Genomic DNA, 10,678 nt, shown 5'->3' on the forward strand with positions numbered 1-10,678 from the left:
ATGAGGCTCAGGGGGATAGGGCAGGAATGAGGGTCAGGGGAGTAGGGTAGGAATGAGGCTCAGGGGGATAGGGCAGGAATGAGGCACAGGGGGAATAGGGCAGGAATGTGGACAATCAACTGAGTCACACTCATATTGAACAGTGGAGCAGCTTTCAACTACTTACTGTACTCATTGATGGCCTAAGATGGCGTGCTAGAAAGCAATATATACGAGTTTAGTGATGAAACAAAAATGTGCAGTGTTGGTGAATGCGTAGGATTAGAGACAGAAATCCATGCCTCTCTGGTCCCTCCACATGTGCTGCAGGGATAGACTCTGTGCCCAGTGAGAAGGAAGTGTGTATAGACTGGTGCACCAGGAGATCAGGAGAAGTTACAGAGAAATACTGCAGAAATATCAGGATCGGGGGAGACTATTCTCGAGCCAAGTCTATGCAAGGGGCTCAGTTAGCTGGGTTAGCTGGTTTGCAATGCAGAGTGATACCAATGGGGGGTCTGTTCCCACACTGGCTGAGGTTACCAGGAAGATCCCTCCTTCTCACCCTCTCCCCTCGCCTGAGGCGTGGTGACCCTCAGGTTAAACCCCCGCCAGCTGTTTTCTCTCTCTCTCTCTCTAATGAGGGAGCAGTCCTATGGCAACTTTAACCTTTTATTCTATCATTCACTGAGATTGTGGCTAATCTGTATACTAACTCTGTCCGCCTACACTGCCTCTTTGATCTTTTATATACTCTGCAAACGTCTATTAACATTAGATTTAATATTAATTGAACATTTTGTCGGAGACGGAATCACACTTCTATCGGCTTTTGCAAATGTATCCAACTTCTCTCCGCAACGGTTAAAACAAATTTCTGCAGGTGCTGGAAATCTGAAATCAATAAAACAGAAAAGTGCTGGAGAAATTCTGCAGATCTGGCGGAGAGAGAAACAGAGTTAATCCCTGGCTTATGAAGAAACAATCCATGTCTGCTTTAAAAATATTTAAGGCTCTGATTTCACCACCTTTTTAGGAAGAGAATTCCAAGAACCCTCAACCTTCTGTGAGAAAAATAATTCTTGTTATCCATATTTATAAACAGTGATTCCTGATTTGTAAACAATGGTCCTTGGTTCTCAATTCTCCCACAAGAGAAAACATCCTTTTCAAATCTCTCATGTCACTACCACTCAGGATCTTATATGTTTCAATCAAGTCACCTCTTATTCTTCTAAACTGTAGCAAATACAAGCCAAACTTGTCCAATCTTTCCTCTTAAGACAACAAATTTATTTAAAGTATTGATCTGGTAAATTTTTGAACTGCCTCTAAAGCCTTCCTTAAATAAATAACAATATTGTACATATTGCTCACTCATGCCCTGTATAACTGAAGTATAACCTCCCTACTCTTGTATTCAATTCCCTTTGCAATAAATTAATAATTCTATTAGTATTCCTAATTACTTGCCATACTTGCATATTAGCCTTTAGTGATTCATGCACAAGGATACACAGATCCCTCTATGTCTCAGAGTTCTGAAAAGTCCTTTTCATTCTTCCTGTTGCAATTGACAGTTTTGTATTTTTCAATGTACTAGTCCGTTTATAGCTCCTTATTTCCTCTTTACAACTTACTTTCCGATCCATAAAACTCATCAGAAAGTTGCCCCTTGGTCTAACTCTTTTATACATATTTTAAAACATTGAAGCCTCAGCACTATCCCTGTGGTAGACCACTCACTGCAAACCACCAAGTAACTCATTTATACCTACCCTCTGCTTCCTGTTTAAAGCAGCCAATCTTCTATCCATGCTAATATATAACTATAATTATTTTGCACATTAACTTTTGATGCGGCATCTTATAAAATGCCTTCTAGAAATCTAAGTACATTATATCCACCAGTTCCACTTTCTCTGCAGAATGGTTTTCTCCTCAAAGAACCCCAGGAAATTGGTTAAACATGATTTCCCTTTTACGAAACGTTGTTGATCCTGACTGTTGTAAGTGCTCTGCACTTTCATATAGATTCTACCATCTTCCCTAAAGCTAACCGGTTTGTAGTTTCCTGCTTTCTGTTTCCCTCCCCTTTTGAATAAACACTTTAATAAGCACTTGCTATTTTCCAATCTGGTGGAACTTTCCCTGAATCTAGGAGTTTGGAAAATGTACACTAATGCATCAATTATCTCGCTAGACACATCTTCTAAGACTTGAGGATGAAGTCCATTAGGACCTGGGCATTTGTCTGCCTGCAGCACCAACAATTGGCTCAGTACCACTTTCCTGGTGAATCTAACTTTCTTGAGTCCTTCCCTCCCTTTCATTTCCTGATTTGTAGCTACTTCTGTGATGTTACACATTCTTCCACAATGAAGACCGAAGTAAAATATAGATTCATCAGCCGTATTTTATTTTCCAAAGCCAATTTAACATATTCATTTGCTATTGGACCAACGCTCAATTTGTTAACTCTTATCTGTTTAAAATATCAATAGAAACTCTTCTGACTGGTTTTATATTTCTAGGCAACTTTCTCAGGTTTTCTAATTTTCCTTCCTTCTTTGCATTTCTAGTTAAACACGAATGGTGGGTCCTCCATTCAATGTTTTCTTCCTTGTTGAAATGTATTGACTCTTTGTGTTCTAAAATATCCCTTCATGCATCTACCTCTGTCTCTTTGTGGACCTATCCTCTAAACTAATTTGCCAGTTCACTTTAGCTAGCTCTACTTTCATGCCCTCTTTAAGTTTAAAATACTAATCTTGGACCCACTCTTCTCTTCCTCAACCTGAATGCAAAATGCAATCATTTTAGGATTGCTGCTACCTAGGTGTCCCTTCATAATAAGAGCTCATGAATTAATCGGATTGTGTTGCACAGTGCTAAGCCTGTACCAGCTCTCTGGTCAACTCTAGAATATGACATTTGAAGAAACTATTCTGGTGCATTCAGTTACTGGCAGTTCAGGTTCTGGGATTCCGTCTATGCATCTCTCCACATCTGATGGCCTAGTGGTGTTATCTGTAGACTGTTTATTCCAGGAGACCCAGGTAATATTCTGGGGACTTGGGTTCGAATCCCATCACGGCAGATGGTGGAATTTGAATTCAATAAAGTATCTGGAGTTAAGAATCTAATGATGAATCCATTGACTACATTGCTGATTGTCAGGAAAAACCCTCATGGTTCACTAATGTCCTTTTAGGGAAGGAAACTGCAATCCTTACCTGGTCTGGCCTACATGTGACTCCAGACCCACAGCAATGTGGTTGACGCTTAACTGCCCTCTGGGCAATTAGGGATGGGCAATAAATGCTGCCTAGCCAGTGACACCCTCATCCTGTGAATGAACAAAGAATCTTAACCTGATTCCCTTTTCCTTTAAGATGCTCCTTAAGACCTGTTACATTGACTGAGCCCCTGGTCCCCTGCACTCTGATCTCGCTACGTATTTGATCATGTTCCTGTGAAGCACCTTGTGGTATCTTATTGAACGTGATGTATAAATGCAGGTTGGTTGGCTACAAACAGGTCCAGGCTGTGGGCTGTGGAGGGGATCATCTCTGGCGATTGTCTGCTCCTCTTCTGTAGCTACGTTTGAACCCAGTGTTATTGGGCAGTGCGGGGTTGGGGGAGCATACAGTGTCCATCAATGCTCTCGCTGTCTTTAGAGAGAGGCGGGCACTATGGGCAATAGAGTGCTTTATTTCTCCCCCTTCCAACTTCATTTTGATTTAGTCCTCTCTATCTTCTCCTACTCCCTCACTTTTTTGATGTCAGTGTTGCCCTTAACAGTCTTTGCTTGTGAATATACAATTGGCCACACATATATATAAAACAAAGTCTATTCACAACGGTAAAAAAGACACAAGTTGGTGCTCTCTTGTTGAAGAATTCTCTCACCATTTAACAAAAAGCTTCTATCCTCAGTATTCCAGAATACACTGAGTGTAATGTGGAGCTGAAGTGGTTCAGAGATAGGGAGGAGTGAGGCCACGGAGTGGTTTGAACACAAGAATCCAAAGGTCAATGGATGAGGAATGGCTGAAGGTGGAAGAGCAGTGGGAAATCAGAAAGAACTGTGGCTGTGTCCCAGTCAGCGTGCAGGAGGTTAAGTGGAATGGAATAGTGAACAGGGAGTGAAATCATCAGGAAGTGAGTGGGATCAGGATTTACAAGGAAGCTCTCATTGATATGACGGGTGGGAGAGAAGTGAACCTTGGGGAGGCCTCAAAACTGTGAGGGCACAGCGTGGAAACCAGAAACTGCAGTAATGCAATTTAAAACGTATGTTTCGATTGTAATGTTGCAAGTTATACAAGTTACTTCTGCTTACACTTGACTTCCTAGTCTTCAGCCATCTTCCTTATTCTCACTCTGCTACTTTTGCTTCAAATTGACACAGAATCACAGAACAGTCACAGTGCAGAACAAGGCCATTCAGCCCTCACTTACCACCTTCTGCTGCCTACCCTGCACACATTCTTCCTTTTCACAAAGAACCATTACATTCCCTTCCGAAAGACTCATTGACCCTGTCTCCGCCACTCCTTCAGACAGCACGTGGGGAGGTGATGGCCTAGTGGTATTATCACTGGACTGTTAGCCCAGATATCCAGATAACGTTTTGGAGACCAGGGTTCGAATCCCACCACGGCAGATGATGGAATTTGAATTCAATAAATTTCTGGAATTAAGAATCTAATAATAAACATTGTCAATTGTTGGAAAAACTCATCTGGTTCACTAATGTCCTTTAGGGAAGGAAGCTGCCATCCTGACCTGGTCTGGCCTCCATATGACTCCAGACCCAGAGCAACGTGGTTGACTCTTAACTGCCCTCTGGGCAAATAGGGATGGGCAATAAATGCTGCCTGGTCAGCGACACCCTCGTCCCGTGAATGAATAAAAAAAAAATTCCAAGTGCACTCACTGCGTGAAAAAGATTTTCATCTGCTCATTATTGTTTCTTTTGCTAATTACTTGAAGTCTGTACAATCTCGCTCTCAATCATTCCATGAGCAGAAACGTTTTATCCCTTTTTACTCTGTCCAGCGATCTGATGATTTTGAAAACTTTAATCAGATCTCATCTCAGCCTTCTCCGAGGAGAACATGATTCTGTTTAATCTAATCTCTCCATGTCTCTCTCCTTCCTGTTTGCATGAGATGGTGTGGGTTTGAGGTCTAAGGTTTCAGAATGCTCAACCAATTGCCAATAGGTTTACTCTATCAGTGTAAGACCATAAGACTATGGTCTGAAGTAGACCATTCAGCCAATCGAGTCTGCTCCTCCATTTAATGAGATCGCGGCTGATCTGATAATCCTCAGCCCCACTTTCCTGCCTTTTCCCCATAACCCTCAATTCCCTTACTCATTAAAAATCTGTCTATTTCAGCCTTGAATATACTTAATGATACAACCATGACAGCCCTCTCCAGCAAAGACTTTCACGGATTAACTAGTCTCTGAGAAAAGTAATTTCTCCTCATCTTTGTCTTAAATGTGTGACCCCTTATTCTGAGATGATCCCCTCTGGTCCAAGACTCTCCCATTAGGGGAAAAAACCTCGTCCCATCCCCGCCGTCAAGTCCCCTAAGAATCTTGTATGCTTCAATAAGGTCTCCTCTCATTCCTCTAAACTTCAATGAGTACAGGCCCTCTCCTCATAAGAGAGTTCCTCCATCCCTGGGATCAGTTGAGTGAATCTTCTGGACTACCTTCAGTGCTAGTCTATCTTTCCCTGGATAAGGAGACGAAAGTTGTTCACAGTATTCTAACTGTGGTCTGACTAGTGCCTTGTACAGTTTTAGCAAGACCTCCCTATTTTTATATTCTATTCTATTTGAAATAAAGGTCAATATTCCATTAGCCTTCCCCATTAGCTGCTGAACCTGGCTGCTGGCTTTTCGTGATTCACGGATGAAGACTCTCAAATCCCTCGGTTCTGCAGTGTTCCGCAGTTATGTTTGGTGTTAAGGACCCTGTCCATCAGGTAAGGGACAAAGCCCGTAGGCCAGATGGCCATTCACAATATCCACAACGCTGTATTCTTCACCCATGAAGTCAGAGTTCCCTCTCACACACACTCATTTCTTTGTCTAGAGTTTACAAAGGTCCAAAGTTGGGCCTGGAGATAAAACTAAAAGGATTTTACAGATTGTGCAGGAAGTTATAGAAACGTAGGAAATAGGAACAGGAGTAGGCCATTCAGCCCTTCAAGCCTGCTCTGCTGTTCAGTATGATAATGGCTGATCATTCAACTCAGCCCCCTGTTCCCATCTTTTCCTCATACCCTTTGATCCCGTTAGCTCCAAAGTTGGACTGAAGGGTCTGTTTCTGTGCTGTAAGACTCAATGAGTCGATGACCCTGTAACTATATCTTTTATGGAAACATTCAATTTTTTGGCCTCAACCACTTTTTGTGGTGTAGAATCCTACAGGCTCCCCACTCTTGGGGTGAAGGAAATTGCTCCTCATTTTGTACAGTTCTTCTCATATAATCGAGTTTTTAACGGATCACTGCTGGTTGAGTTGGGGTTGAGTTTTCAGGGATAAGAATAGGTGGGTTTTGGTTCAGCTGGCTAAGGGCAGGATGTGTTAACAGTGAGCAAACTGAAAATGTAGCAGCTGACATTAGCCAATGGAGAAGCCAAGATGCTTATTCCTCACTTACTGTACAGCTGCTTTCGGCCACTTGTGTGTCTGCACTCAGTGGGTGAGACCTCGCTGTGAGGGAGGTGAGGTGGTGGGGAGGGGTAGTAAGGGTGTTAGCTGCATTGGAATAGTTCCCTAACACATTCCCACCACTGGGGAGTATTTCCAGCGACTTGCTGAGGGTGATGGAGCAACATCACTGTTACAGAGACAGGGAAGGCGATAGACGCAGTTCCTTCGCCCAGAGGCTGGGGGTACCTTGGAGCTGGATGCTTCATGTGCCAACAGTGCAGCCATGGTCAGGAAGGCAAACAGGCCACATGGAGGTTCCCCTCAGCTCTGAGAGGCTAACACCTCTGACCCCCGAAACATTTTGCATCTTCCTCGTCTTCAAATCTCCAGTCCATCCACCATAGGCCAGAGAACACGGCAGGGGCTGGTGGAGGGGGTGGGTGCATGTGGCAGGGGGTGGGGGGGCAATTAGGAATCCACATTGGGAAGATTTCCCTGTAGAACATACTGCAGAAAGTTTAGCTTTTGTTCATCCACAGTTGCTGGCTTTAATTCACTGATGGGATATGGGTATCATTGGCTGGACTAGTATTTATTACCCATCCCTAATTGCCCAGAGGGCAGGTAAGTGTCAACCACATTGCTGTGGGTCTGGAGTCACATGTAGGCCAGACCAGATAAGGATGGCAGTTACCTTCCCTAAAGGACATCAGTGAACCAGATGGGTTTTTAGGACAATCTCAATGGATTCGTGGTCATCATTAAATTCTTATTTCCAGATTTTTAACTGAATTCTAATTCTCCCATCTGCCATGGCGGGATTCAAACCTGGTTCCCCAGAACATTAACCTGAGTCTCTGGATTGACAGTCTAGCAATGTGGATGATTCTTAACTGCCCTCTGTGCAATTCGGGATGGGCAATAAAAGCCGGCCTTGCCAGCGATACCCACAGTGCTGGCTGTTTGAGGAACGTTGTTGGATCAGAGATGATGAGTTGGAGTCTGAACTGAGCATTCTGCTGCACATCAGGGAGGGAGAGGAGCCTCGGGACTGACTTTCAGGAGATAGTCAGATTAATTCAATTAATTGCATTAAATTTGATCCATGGTCTGGGACAAGTGAGGCAAATATGGGCTTTGAGAGTTTAGCACTGGAGCAATTAGCCAATGGGTACATGGTTCTTACTCCTAGTGTAGACAAGGGTAATGACTGCTGGGAGGATGAACAAACTGACCACAGTACCATGGTCCAAAGCACCATTCAGTGGGAGCAATAAACAACAATGTACTAGGGGATGGCACAGTTAGGGGAACAGGTAGCTGTTCTCTGCTGCAAGGATAGAGAATCCCAAATGCTGGGTTGTCTACCTGATCAAAAGGTTCAGGATGTCTATTCCGAGCGGGAGAGCAACCTGAGAAGGGAAGTATCCAACATGTGCGCGCACACACACACACCCCCACACACACAGACACACACACAAACCCACGCACACACAGACCCACACTCACACTCACACATGCACACACACACACACTCACACACACACACCCACACACACAAACGCGTGCACGCGTGCACACACACACACAGTCCCCACACACACCCACACACACACACACTCACACCCACCCACCCACCCACACACACACACGCACGCACACACCCACACACACACGCACCCACATACACCCACACACACACCCACACACACACACACACACACACACAGACACACACACCCGCACACACATACACACACGCACAAACACACACTCACACCCACACACACACTCACACCCACACACATACACCCACACACACACAGACACACACACCCACACACAGACACACACAGACACAGACACACACACACACACCCACACACGCAGAGGAATTATCCAGGTGTTGTGGTCCATGTAGGTACCAATGGCATGGGTCAGCTTAGGAAAGAGGTTCTGCTGAGAGATTACAAGCAGCTCAGAGCTACATTAAAAACCAGTATCGTTCAGACGAATGGTCACTGGACCTGAAATGCTAACTCTGTGTCTCTCTCCACAGATGCTACCTGATCTGCTGAGTTTCTGCAGTCATTATTTCTGATTTCCAGCACCCTCAGTTCGTTGTATTTTTTTTAAGAGAGTTTAATGCGTCGCTCCAAGATAGGTGCGAGAAATGGGTTCAGATTCACTAGCACCAGCAGTGGGGAGAAAGAAATCTGTTCCACTGGGACAAACTTCATTTGAGCCTTGCTGGACCGGTCTCCTAGTGATTTGTATAACCTGGGTTGGAGATACAGCTTTAAACTAATTTGTGTTGAGGATGATTCAACTGAAGGAAAGTTTAAAAAATCAAGAAGAAACAAGAGAGCAAAGGTAGTGAAGGAATGAACGATAATTAAAGTGTGTCAGCAAGGCATAGGAAATACCTACAGAAAAGTGGAACAGAAAATAGAACCAAAATAAATAATAATGATAAGAGTTCAAAGCTTAATGCTCTTTATCTGAAGGCACACAACATTTGTAACAAGGTAGATGAGTTCACAACACAAAGAGATATAAAAGAATATGACTTGATAGATATCACAGAAACATGATAGAAGGTGACCAGGACTGGGGACTGAATATTAGACATTCTGGAAAATTAGATAAAAAAGCAAAAAGAGGGTGAAGTAGCTTTGTTAATAAAGGACAGTATGCGTATGGCAGTGAGTAGGTGCATTAGTAGTGATTTTAGGTGCGATAGATCTCGGTGTGGAATCAGTTTGGGCAGAAATGAGGAATACTAAGGGAAAGAACTCATGGGAGAAATCATCCCTGAGTCCCCACAAAGTTGACTCACTGTAGGACAAGGTATAAATCAGGAAATAATTGAGGAGTGTAAGAAAGGCACTGCAATCATCGTGAGGGACATTGCCTGGATAAATTAAATGGGGCAAAGGTAACATGAAGATGAATTTGTAGGGTGCATCAGAGATTGTTTCTTGCAGAAGTACTACTTGCACAGCCTGCCTGGCAGAGGGCTATTTTAGATCTAGGATAATGTGTAATGATTTAGAGTTAATAAGAGATCTCGTAGTTAAGGATCCCCTGGGAGCACTGACCGCAACATGATAAAATTTCAAATTCAGTTTGAGGAGGAAGCAAATCAGTTTGGTCACCTTAAATCAGGGCAAATTATGGAGATAGAAAGAAAGAGGCAGGTTCGGAAATGAATGAAGGGGAAGGTCAGTAGATGAACAGAAGCAGATATTTAATAACACTCAGCAAAATAATACTCCTGTCAAAAAGATGGACTTGAAAAGAGGGATGAACTGTCTGTGGGTAACAAAGGCAGTCAAGGAGAGTATTCAATCAAAAAATAAGGTGCACAAAGTGTTGAAAACTAAAAAGATTAGGTTTTTTTTTTAGGAACCAGCAACAGATGACCAAAAAGCTTATAAAATTGATTACAAGATTGGCAAGAAATATAAAAACAAACAGCAAGAGCTTCTATATAAAAAAGAGAGTGGCTAAAGAGAGTGTGGGAACCTTAGAGAATGTGACTGGGGAGTTGATAATGGGGAAATAGGGAAATGGTAGATAATTTAATTTGCACCAGTCTTCACAGAGGAAGTAGCATGAACATCTCAAAGATGCGAGATCAGTGAAGTGACAATGGGCAGAAAGGTTGTATAGCAGTCTCTATCAAGAGAAAAATTATTTGACAAACTAATGAGACTGAAGACAGTCAGGAGCTGATGGTTTCCATTCAAGGGTTTTAAAGGAAGATGCTGCAGAGATGGGGAGACATTGGTTGAAATAGCCCAGAACTCACTTGATTCCAGAAAAGTTCCAGCAGATTGGAAAACCATTAACGGACACCCCGGTCAGAAAGGGAGGAAGACAGAAAGCTGAAATTTATAAGCCAGTTTGTCTAACACCTGTTGTTGGGAAAATGCTAGAGTCCATTGTTAAGGTGGAGGTAGAAGTACATTTAAAAGAAAGTTTACCACAGTTTGATTGGTTTTGCAAAAGAGAAACC

The 10,678-nt window shown here is 43.2% G+C and overlaps 1 protein-coding gene across 3 annotated transcripts in view; it reads left to right on the top strand.

Moving 5' to 3' along the window:
• Positions 1 to 10,678, top strand: part of LOC109925492 (probable G-protein coupled receptor 132) — a 105,482-nt gene that overhangs the window by 75,848 nt on the left and 18,956 nt on the right. Inside the window, exon 3 of one of the 3 annotated variants that reach the window (XM_048600412.1) lies at positions 5,861 to 5,983. The exons of the other annotated variants lie outside the window; for them this stretch is intronic. The gene's annotated coding sequence lies outside the window, so the exon portion shown is untranslated. The remainder of the gene's footprint in view (positions 1 to 5,860; positions 5,984 to 10,678) is intronic. 3 annotated transcript variants of the gene reach the window in all.

The sequence above is a fragment of the Rhincodon typus genome, chromosome 8, assembly GCF_021869965.1.
Source record: "Rhincodon typus isolate 14 chromosome 8, sRhiTyp1.1, whole genome shotgun sequence".
Lineage (NCBI taxonomy): Eukaryota > Metazoa > Chordata > Chondrichthyes > Orectolobiformes > Rhincodontidae > Rhincodon > Rhincodon typus.